The following is a 10,429-nucleotide window of genomic DNA, read 5'->3' as shown; positions in this document are numbered from 1 at the left end:
TCCACAGTTGATGGGCACTTTGGTTCATTCCACTATTTTGCTATTATAAATAGTGCTATGATAAATATACAAGTTTAGGTGTCTTTTGGTACAAAGATGTATGTCTCTATGTAAAATGTTTTATTTAATGAACTTATTTTTAAGGAAGTTTTAGTTTCACAGTAAATTTGAGGGGAAAGTGCAGGCAATTCACACATAACTTCTGTCTCAAACAACAAACCACCTCTTTGAGAACATGAAACCTCCATCATACTCTTCAAAAATGTAAACAGTCATGCTTTTCAGTTATTATTTTGGATTAACTATTGCCATTTCCTCGGAGCCTCCTTTCCTTGTTTGGCTCAACATTTTTAATAGATTTTATTTTTTAAAGTAATTTTAAGGTCACGGCAAAATTAAGTAAAAGGTATAGAGTTTCTATGTGCCTCTGCCCCGCCACATGCACAGCTTCTCCCACTCTCAATGGCCATTTCATAGTGGTGCATTTGTGACAACTTGATGAACTTACATTGACACATCACTGTCACTTGAACTCCATAGTTCACATTATGGTTTACTCTTGGTATTGTTCATTCTAGAGGTTTGAACAAATGTATAATAACATGAATCCATCATTTTACCAGGTTGGTACAAAAGTAATTATGGGTTTTACCAATACATTTGTACCAATACTTTTGCACCAATCTAATAGTATCACACAGTATAGTTTCCTTGCCTTAAAAAGTCCTATATTCTCCACCTATTAAACCATCACTTATTATCTGAATTATAACTCTAGCCATCCTTGTGGATGTGAAGAGGTATCTCTTTGTAAATGACAGATTATTTAGAGGCTAACACTTGGTTTTATGTCCAAGCAATTGGACAAGGCTGATTATTCATGAGGACAATGAAATGAATCCATTTAGCTGCACAGTGAAAAGAGAGTATGTGCAAACAAACAGATACGAAAACAAGATACACCCAGACATTACCAACACATTTCAAACTCTTCTCCTTGGCCAACTATCTCATAATATATCCTTGTCTTACATTGCCTTACTGAAAGACAGCGTGGATGATCCTTTGTGAATTTATTGACATTGTTATGCTTCCAAATTCATACCTGCAATGTTAGGTGAAGAGCAGCAGTTGTTTCCTGGATAGCAAGAACATTTTGTTTGCTTTTGTTGATGGTTTAGTCATCTGTTGAGAAACAGAATCATCCTTCATCTCTTTGGCAGTGTCTGGTTAATCAAAAAATCCTGATAGCTCCGTTTTCTAAAATGAATTTGTGTTATAAAGTGATTCAGACTGAAAATGAGAACAATGTTGGAAGTATCCATGCAATTCAGCATTCCAAATTAATTTGGGATATAGATCACCACCATGAAATATATGCATTTATCAAAGACACTAAGAGTCTACTATAATTAAGCATAACCTTCTCTTATTCTTTCTCAGGGCTTTCATATGACAAATATCTCAACTCCCCTAATAATAGCTACCATCAAAAGACAAAACTGAATTCCAGATGTTTATAATTTTCCTCATCTTATCCCTGGAATAATTGTATAGGGGAATAATGTAGTGGATCTAAGGCTTTAAACATAGTTAACTACTATGATATCAGCTGTTAATATTGAAGATATTATTGATGATGATAGTGGTGATGATGATGATGACAATAAAGACAGAGTTTGTCAGAGCATTGAGTCCTTCCAAGCTATCTTCAATACTTGGTCATCAGGGTTTTTACTTTGGAGGCAGTAGTGACATTGGATAATTTTACTAGCACCTGACTCACCAGGACAAGCACTGTTTCTTGCCTACCCGCTATCTATATCTCCTTCCTTTCAAATAAATAGATGTCAAGCTCACTCAGAACACTGTAATGAGACTGCTTAAACCCATCAATGCCCCTGGATTCCCTTGCTGTTTTGGGTGGCTGGGACTGCATGCTCTTTGATCTAAAAAGACAAAGATTTACTTCAAAGAACTTCACTCCTTTGCTCATTTTCTTTTTTTCTTGACTATAGATCTTGAAACATGGAGTTGTTGCACTATCTTGTAACCACAAGGCTATGTAATGCATGAAGCTCAAAGCCTGGAGCCTTGGGATATATGGTGGCTGCATCCTTAGGAAAAGAGGGGATGAGTCTAGCTACCTAGGGGTATCATTGAGCCATCACACCAACTCACTGCTCAGTGCTAAAGCTAGAGTGATGTTGCTTTTCTGTTGTATGAATCTGAATGAAATTTTCTCTGATACACCCTGCCAGCTGCAGGGATTTGTTAATTATTTTACAACTCAAGCCATTGAAATAGCCCACATTTTTCTTTGTGATATTCAGAAATCATTGAACACTTTGAAGAGATGCATAATGAAAATGGAATTGCCCAGTCACTCCAGACTTCCAACATCAGGTGCCAGGTAGGTGGTAGACTTCCTATACAGCTAGGGGAACTGGGACTGGTGAAACATAGATGAAAATAAAGGACTCACATGTGGACATAATGAGTTGTGAGACAAATACTTGCAGAAATCAAGGAGGAAGTGGGAGCTCAGAAAGTGGATCTGAGGAGAAGTCAATGCATATATCATCAGCAAGGTGATGAGATTCAGTTCAGATCATCCTTGGAGACTGTGAAGAGAGCTGAGTGTATCCACCACGCAACCTCAGGAAGTCCAGCACTTAGAAACTGATTAGAGGAGGACTCAGTAGTAAAGAGGATGAGGAGAACACTGAGAAGTAGATGGAAAACCGGAAGAAGTTACCAAAGCCAAGAGAGAAGCATTCTAGGAAAAGATCCCATTCAGCTCCAATCAAATGATGCTTAAATGGACATAACAGACAATGCAGGATAATATCTACTGATTTTGCCAAGATGGAATTTACAACATTATACAAATGTCTCTGAGGATGATGCCAAGTAGAAAAGGCTGAATAGAAAACAGTTTCAAACATAGCATGATTATTTAAATAGAAATACATACATATATATATATTATATATATATTTGTGTTACTAGACTTGGAGACTAATATACACCTTCTCTTGGATATATTGGTTTCCAAATGCTGATGCTTAGGTGGTTAGATCTGGGGTGATTCATACCTTCTTTTTAATGTACGCTATATGTTTTTGTTCATTTTATACATTTTCAGTCATTTCTTGATTAATTATATGAAGTGACAAAAATAACTAAATAATGTGGAGTCCGTTCATGTTTTCAAGTAATCCTGTTTTTATTGACAGGCAATACACAGTTTGGGAAGTGATCAATTAACTAATGTATTTACCTTGCTCGTATAATTTATTCTTAGTTTTTTATTAGAATTATGATCTCACTAATAGTGCTGATGTGGTTGGACTGTGTCCCCACCCAAATGTCATCTTGAATTGTAGCTCCCATAATCCCCACCTGTCATGGGAGGGAACCAGTGGGAGGTAATGGAATCATGTAGGCGGATCTTTCTCATACTGTTCTTGTGGTAGTGAATAAGTCTTATGAGATCTGATGATTTTATAAATATCAGTTCCCTTACATATGCTCTCTTACCTGCTGCCGTATAAGATGTGTCTTGTTCCTCCTTTGCCTTCTACCATGATTGTGGAGCCTCTCCAGCCATGTGAACTGTGAATACATTAGCTCTCTTTTCCTTGATAAATTACCCAGTCTTTGGTATTTCTTCATAGCAGTATGAAAATGAGCTAACACAATTGCTCAGACTGGTCTCAAACTCCTGTGTTCAAGCAATCCTACCAATTCAACCTCCCACGGTGCTGAGATTACAAGTATGAGCCATAATGCTCAGCCAGTCACAGAATTTTTGAAAGAATTGATCTTCTCTTTTTGCCTTCTCCTGACATTCCTAGATTATTGCCTAGGCAGAAATTACTTTGTTTTGAACCAGGTGTACTATAATAAATAATGCTATCTTAAAATAACATGGATAGCTTTAAACTCTTTTGTATTAGTAGAGTATTATAATTCCAACAGTACCCCATTCTCTTCCATCTCAAAAACCTGCCTCATAACAAATGTTCCTTTTGCAAGAATATTGCAGAACATTTTTTTCATCAAAGAATAACACAAAACAAGGAGGACAGACATGCGTGTATATTTTGGTATCCCAGAAGACTATAGGTACATGTATGTATGGTGTATAGGAAATAATTACAGTATCAAATTGAGAAAATTCTGCATCTTTAGTGACTTCACTATTTTAAGAACATGGAGACACATCTGTGGTCAATGAGGCAAAACTGAGAGCTGCCTGTTCTTGTGAATACATTTTATTGAAACACTGCCAGGTTCATTCATTTACATATTGTCTGTGTCTGCTGTTTCATTACAAAGACAGAGATGAGTGGTTGTAACAGAAACTATATTGTCTGAAAAGCCTGAAATAATTCCTATCTGGTCCTTTACAGGAAAAAGTTGCAGAAAGTAGTAGAGTATCTACTATGTGCAAATAACATAGGAAAAACAAACCTTTTCGTGTGGTTAAAACTCAGGGTAATAACAAAGTTATCAAAAATACTAGAAGCGGTTTCCAAAAGATAGAGAGATAATTTCCAGCAGGGTGACTTCAGAAATTAACAGGAGAAAGTGTAAACGAGGGTTTTTTCTTAAGGCAAGGTTGTGAAACAAACACGGCTGGAGAACTTGGCCCTTTCTGTTGGGCCAGTGTTTCCTGAAGACTGTCCCACTTTCTTGATGACAGTTTCTGAGGGCATACTCCTTATAACTAATCAAATGCACACCAGTCCTCTCAAGGTTCTAAGAATGTCTTCAGAAATAAATGCAGAAATTCTCAAATGCATAACAAGTCATGAAATGGAGACTGGGGTGTGATCTCATAACTGTGCAGAATGAAGCAACATTTTGGGAGCAGGAGTGAAATATTCTGGGAGAGTTGGAACTTGAGAGAAATTCTATGCAGCCAGGAAATGAGGTGCTAGATGGATGAGAGGCAGAGGTTGCAGTGAAGAGAGAGCACGCCACTGCACTCCAGCCTGTGCTACAGGGCCAGACTCCATCTCAAAAAAAAAAAAAAATCCAAGAAATCAATAGTATTCACTTATTAAAATCTGTCCAATGATGTTTGAATACATGCATTGAAGGAACAAATGGCAGTTCTATAGCTGACAGGAAGTCAAATTAGAAAAACTTGACCATGCATTACACAAATTTCCCTGCCTCTGTTCTCTCCAATTGCTACCCTGCTTTAATTTTACTGAGATAAGTTAAAGCTATGATCTGTTCATATATATATATATATATATATATATTTGGATCTTGGGTCACTGCAATCTCCACCTCCTGGGTTCAAGCAACTCTCAAGCCTCAGTCTCCAGAGTAACTGGGATTACAGGTGCATACCACCATGCCCAGCTAATTTTTGTGGTTTTAGTACAGATGGGGGTTTCACCATGTTAGTTAGGCTGTTTTTGAACTCCCGACCTTGTGATTTTCCTCCCTCATCCTCCCAAAGTGCTGGAATTACAGGTATGAGCCACCATGCATGGCCTGCATAGATCTTAAACAAATGATTTTTGACCTCATACCCAAAACTAGTTAATAACGACAAGCTTGACGTAGACTAATTCAACTAGCAACACAACATGGATCCCTGTATAGATACGATTATTGGAAATTCTGAACAATAAACTAAGATTTGGAGTTAAAATTACAAGTCTAAATATTGGAAATGATAAGTAAAAATTAGATGTCTTTGCAGATGCTTTGACTGCTGTAAAAGCATGATGATCTGCTTTTGAAGGTTGATTGAACTGATTAGTTCTAAAGTATTTTAATATCTTTTGTATATGCCAGATATAAGTAATAAAGTAAGAAATAAAAATGTTTAAGAGGTCTTAAAGTATTAAAATACATATTGTGAAATATGTTGAGATGGACTCTGTAGGGGACAAATTTCCATCAGCCCATATACATATGTGGGCTCAACTTCTGCTTTAAGAAAAGCAATGTGTCTTTATTTTATTTATTGTTAAATTAAATTAAATTATATTTTAAGCTATAGGATAGCTATGCAGGGTGGGCAGGTTTGTTTCATAGTTAAACATGTGTCATGGTAGTTTGCTGCACCTGTCCTTCTATCATCTAGGTATTAAGCCCCACATTCATTACCTGTTTATCAGGATGTTCTCCCTCCCCCCAACCCCGCTGACAGGTCCCATTGTGTATTGTTCCCCTCCTTGTGTCCATGCTTTCTCATTCTTCAGCTTCCACTTATAAATGAAAAAAATGCAGTGTTTAATTTTCTGTTCCATTGTTAGTTTGCCAAGAATAATGCATTCCAGCTACATCCATGTCCCTGCAAAGGACATGATCTGGTTCCTTTTTAGGACTGTATAGTATTCAAGAGTGTATATGTATCACATTTTCTTTATTCAGTCTATAACTGATGGGTATTTGGCTTGGTTCCATGTCTTTGCTATTATGAAAAATTCTGCAATGAACACACACATGCAGGTGTATTTGCAACAATAATTTATATTGTTTGTGTATATATCCGGTATTGGATATGATGCATCAAATGGTATTTCTAGTCCTAGGTCTTTGAGGACTCATCACACTGTCTACCACAATGTTTGAAGAAATTTACATTCCTACCAACAGTGTAAAAGCATTCCTATTTCTCCACAGCCTTGACAGCATCTGTTGTTTCTTGAGTTTTTAATAGTTGTAATTCTGACTGGCATGAGATAGTATCTCACTGTGGTTTTGATTTGCATTTACCTAATGATCAGGGGTGTCGAGCATTTTTTCTTGTACTTTTTGGCCACATAAATGTCTTCTTTTGAGAAGTGTCTGTTCATGTCCTTTCCCCACATTTTATGAGGTGGTTGTTTGTTTTTTTTGTTTGTTTCTTCTAAATTTTTAAAGTTTCTTATAGATTCTGGATATAAGATCTTTGTCAGATGAATAGGTTCCAAAAGTTTTCTCTCATTCTTTAGGTTGTCTGTTCAATCTGCTGATAATTTATTTTGCTGTGCAGACACTTTAGTTTAATTAATCCCATTTGGTCAATGTTTGCTTCTGTTGCAAATGCTTTTGAGGTTTTCATCATAAATATTTTCCCATGCCTATGTCTTGAACAGTATTGCCTAGGTTTTCTTCTAGGTTTTTTATAGTTTTGGGTTTTACATTGAGTTTTTTAATCCAAGTTTAGTTGCTTCTTGCGTAAGATGTAAGGAAGCAGTCTAGTTTCAATCTTCTGCATATGACTAGCCAGTTTTCCCAGCACCATTTGCTTGTTTTTGTCAGATTGGTTTAAAACCAATTGGTGTAATTGTTCTGTCTTATTTCTGAGATCTCTATTCTGTTCCACTGGTCGTAAATTACTTTGGGCTATATGACCATTACCATGATACTGATTCTTCCTATCCATGAGCATGAAATGTTTATGTCCTTTCTGGTTTCCTTAGTTCTTCTTGAAGAGGTCCTTCACTTCCCTTGTTAACTGTATTTCTAGATATTTTACTCTTTTTATAACAATCGTGAATGGGAGTTCATTCATGATTTAGTTCTCTGTATATTTTCTGGTGTGTAGGAATGCTAGTGATTTTTGCACATTGATTTTGTATCCTGAGAATTTGTGGAAGTTTCTTATCAACTGAAGAAGTTTTTTGGCTGAGACAATGGAGTTTTCTAGATATAGGATCATGTCCTCTGCAAACAGAGACAATTTGACTTCCTCTCTTCCTGTTTGAATAGTCTTTTTTTTTTTTCTCTCTTGTCTGATTGCCCTGGCCAGAACTTCCAATATTATTTTGAATACAAGTGATGAGAGAGGGTGTCACTTTCTATGACATTAATAGACAAGGTCATCTACCTCTCTGAGTCTATAGGCCAGGTAAAATATAATATATAAATAAATAATACAATATTAATAAATAAATATTCTATATATAGAGAGAACACACTGATTGATGAATATATATACATATATGTAACAGCCAAGGGGAACTATTAAATTTTTACATGGTGAAATGCAATCATCCAATTTTTGTTTCAGAAAATTATCTCTGACTCTTCAGAAAAAACTCTGGGACTGCAGAGACTAGAACACATTATAGGTGAGATGTCATAGAGCCAGAGAGGCCAAAGAGGAGAAAGTTTTTTCTGTAAAGGAGAAAAAAAATTAAAAATTATATATCCTATTCTGAAAAATGAGGACATATGTTTTTAGTTAAATCTCTCTGATGTCCTAGGAGCCTTAAAAAGTTTAAGGAACATCTAGGATGCTATGGACTCCTAAGAAAAGTTCTTTCTCGATGATCTTTATATATGGAAATACATGTTTCCTTCCAGGTTGATGAGAGCAACTCTACACCAGTCTACGGCATGTCTGCAAGAGCCCTAGAAGGAAGTGGGAGACCACTCTCATTTTGAGATCTGTAATTCCTGCACTTGCAATCAGTGCTCATCACTGAGGCTAAGGTATTTCTCTAAAAACATAAACCATAGCATGCTCTCTGCTGCTAAGCCTGTTGATGTTTGACCAGGTCCTTGTGCACTCACTGCCTGGATAAAGGTGAACATTGAGACAGAAGTAAGGTAAGAATTCAACTACTTCAAGGCAATTGAGCAAGTAGGACAGGAGATATTTCTCAAAGTCACCTCTTTGAAACTTCAGAGGCTAGGGTTTTTAAAGTTGATTTGGTAAGCAGAGGTACTAGGTGGCAGGTGCTGCTGATCGGTCTGAGATGAATTCAGAGGGATATTGAAACTCTTTATGCACTGAATCAGTTACTGGGGAGAGAGAAAGTCACACCACCACACATGTGAGTTCCTTGGTTGGGTTTACAGACCTCTGGTGTGGTTGATGTCAATTGGCCAATTTGCAAAACAGGTCTAAAAAATATCTGAAAGACCAGCTTTAGGTTTACAACCTTTTGTTACTGCAAGTTACTATGGAAGGCAAGCTGGGAAACAATGATATGTAATTGTTCACTCTGCCTGGAGGTTATCATTCATTTTGCCAGGAGTATAGCAGAAAAGTTTTCAGGGGTGATATTTTCAGTAGTCAAAGCTGCCTGGCACCCTCTCCTCCCCCCGGCAAGCTAAAATTCTGGAAGGTATTAAATGGTTCTGTACGATCTAGAATCATTGTTCTCAAAAAAAAAAAAAAAAAAAAAAAAAAGTTTATTACAAGCAGCCTGGCCAGGGGCTAGAACAGGAAGATAATAAATTCTTAGGGACTACCACTTGTTTAAGTTACTACGCACAAGCAATCTGCATGGAGGAGGAAAGCATCAGAGAGAAAGGAAAATATGTTTCTGAAATTCATGCCCTTACCATAATTTTAGTTTTGTGGTCTTTTAATTCTGTATAGACAGTTTCAGACTTTTCCAACAATGTGCAGCTGTATTTTAAATGCATTGGAAACACTTAGCCCTGGTTTATGTAACTATGATTTTTCATCTGACCATATTATCCATGTCCTATTTTTGTCTGCTTTAAAAGCTGACTTCAGAAACTTCATGGAAATATCTTGTTATAAAAAAAACTAGGCATGGAATTCTATTTTTGTTGTTTTCTCATCAAGATAAACTCTTACTAACTTGTAATAACATGTCTGAATAGGGTCAAGTTTGAGGCATTAAGAAATATAAGACATGAGTTTGAAAAGAGCCCCTATCAGAATGATATAAATTCCACTGCAATTAAATAAATAACAAACATCAAATTTATGGTGAGATTTGGGTGGAAGAAGAGTGAAACCATGGATGCTTTATGAAAGGTTTATCAGGAAAATGCACCAAAGAAACCAGTAGTTTACAAATGGATAACTCATTTTAAGAAGGGATAAGGTAATGTTGAAGATAATGCTTGCAGTGTAAAATCATCCACATAAATTTGAAAGGAAAAATTAGTCTTGTTTGTGCCCTAATTAAAAAGGACTCATGATTAAAAACAAAAGCAATAGCCAACACCATAGACATCTCAACTGACACAGTTTACACAATTCTGACCGAAAAATTAAAGCTGAGCAAACTTTCCAGAAGATGGGTGCCAAAATTGTTGCGCGTGGATCAGCTGAAGGCAAGAGCAGAGCTTTCTATGGAAATTTTTGTTAGGCAGGAATCTAGACCCAACATGGCAGTGTTACACCGTATAGCAGGCCTTTTGTTAAAGACTCCCTTCACCCTTGTACACATCCACAGACTTACATGTGTCAGAGCTCCGGCTGGGAAACCACACTCGTCCATGACCTGCAGCTCACCTGTATTCCACAAGTTTGTAAATAGCAGTTTCGGTTGACAGTTTCCAAAGACACCTTCCTCATGACCCTTACTCAACTCCTGCCCTAGTAGTTTCAAGACCCCCCAGGCCCTGTTTGCACAAACAGCTTCCCTACCTCGGGCTATAAAAGCCCCTAACATCCTCCCTCAGCGCGACTTCCTCAGCCCAC

The sequence above is a fragment of the Trachypithecus francoisi genome, unplaced genomic scaffold (genome assembly GCF_009764315.1).
Source record: "Trachypithecus francoisi isolate TF-2019V2 unplaced genomic scaffold, Tfra_2.0 Contig00138_ERROPOS256418, whole genome shotgun sequence".
Classification (NCBI taxonomy): Eukaryota; Metazoa; Chordata; class Mammalia; order Primates; family Cercopithecidae; genus Trachypithecus; species Trachypithecus francoisi.
The sequence above is the reverse complement of the archived record's forward strand: the minus strand, read 5'-3'. Positions refer to the sequence as shown.